Below are 1,661 nucleotides of genomic sequence, written 5' to 3'. Positions count from 1 at the left end.
ACAAATAATGGCTGAGAAACATTGAATAAATGAAAAAAAAATTGTGATGTAATGCAAACATCAGCACCAAAATACTTCAACAATTTATTCCGCTTTCACTAATATTACATCAGAATCATTTTGCTTCAATACGGGAGCAACCGCAGCTCAATTCCTCTTAGCGCTTAGATTATAATTATCTCATAACAGCTTCCCAACGCACCTTGGTAGGGTGAGGCAAGTGTGGTAAAGCATCTTGCCCAAGTGTGAAACACATTAGCACTGCAGAGGTCTGAGCCCATGACCCTAAGCTTCCAAGCTTTTATCCCTATGCTACCAAACCATAATAGCTTCCCAGCAAACACAAAACGTTTTCGACATCATTCGCAAAAGGTTATAAAAGGTTGTCAGAAAACGTTTAAATGTCGGGTTATATAAAGGGTATATTAAGGGTATAAAAGCGTTTTCATAACATTAAAAATCATTTTTTGATAATCTACTGCTCAGCAAACAAAAAATGTTTGAGAGAAAACGTTTAAATGTCGGGTTATATAAAGGGTATAATACGTTTTAAAAACATTCCAAAAACATTTTTGAAAACTTGATACAAAACATTCTAAACATAATATAATTTTGGGGTTGAAAAAATATTTTGCGAATAATGTTTGTCCAAAATATTTGCAATAACGTTTTAAAAACGTTTTCATGACTTTATATAACCCGACATTTAAATGTTATTAAAACGTTTTGAAAAAAACATTTTAAGAACATTTCTGTGTTTGCTGAGTGCAAATATTTTAACATAATGTTATTTAAGTGTTGACAGAATATTTGGCAAAAAATGTTTGCAAAAATAGTTTACAATAAGCGTTTTAAAAACATTTAAAAAATATTGTTGTAGTGTGTTTTCATACAAAAACGTTTTCATGACCTTTATATAACCCGACATTTTAATGTTATTAAAACGTTTTTTATGTAAACCAAAAGCCAAAATATAACTTATTAAAAACGTTTTTAAAACGTTTTTGTGTTTGCTGGGTTACTCCTTCAAGAATAGAAGACCAGAATTATATGTCTTATTTAATCACTTCCATACTTCTTGATATCTTGTTTCCTCTCTCCAATAAAGTTCTAATTTGTAGTATGACACATTTTCATATTTTTTGAGATGGAAATAATAATTGAATATATGAATACAAAAGCCACCTAAGTCCATACTTTGGCCAAATTGAGTTAAGCATGGGAAATTGTTGCTATACATAGGCCTGTCATATGTATGAAAGAACAACTCAAATTCATTCTCTGTGTCTATTAAGCATGTGAAAAATAGCATGTATGAAAGAATCACCCAATTCCATGATTTGAGTCTTGTAACACATTGATTGAAACCCATTATGTATAAAAGTCCACTTGTAACACATTCATTGCTAGAGAGTGACTTTTGAACAAAAAATGGGTTTAATAAAGGAAAGTGTGTGGTTTATATTACATGGCAGAATGCTTATCAACATTATATATACCTGTGTGCTTTATTTTGTATTATCTTACTAGTGGTAATCTCATTCTAACATTGTTGTCTTTGTATATGATTCAAAAAACCACCTAAGTCCAAAATTTAAAATGAACCCCACGAAGTCCCTGAAATGCTAATCGTCATACCTAATACAGGTTAATCCACTCAT

This window comes from Amphiura filiformis, chromosome 5 (genome assembly GCF_039555335.1).
Source record: "Amphiura filiformis chromosome 5, Afil_fr2py, whole genome shotgun sequence".
Taxonomy (NCBI): domain Eukaryota; kingdom Metazoa; phylum Echinodermata; class Ophiuroidea; order Amphilepidida; family Amphiuridae; genus Amphiura; species Amphiura filiformis.
This window is presented reverse-complemented; position numbering follows the sequence as displayed.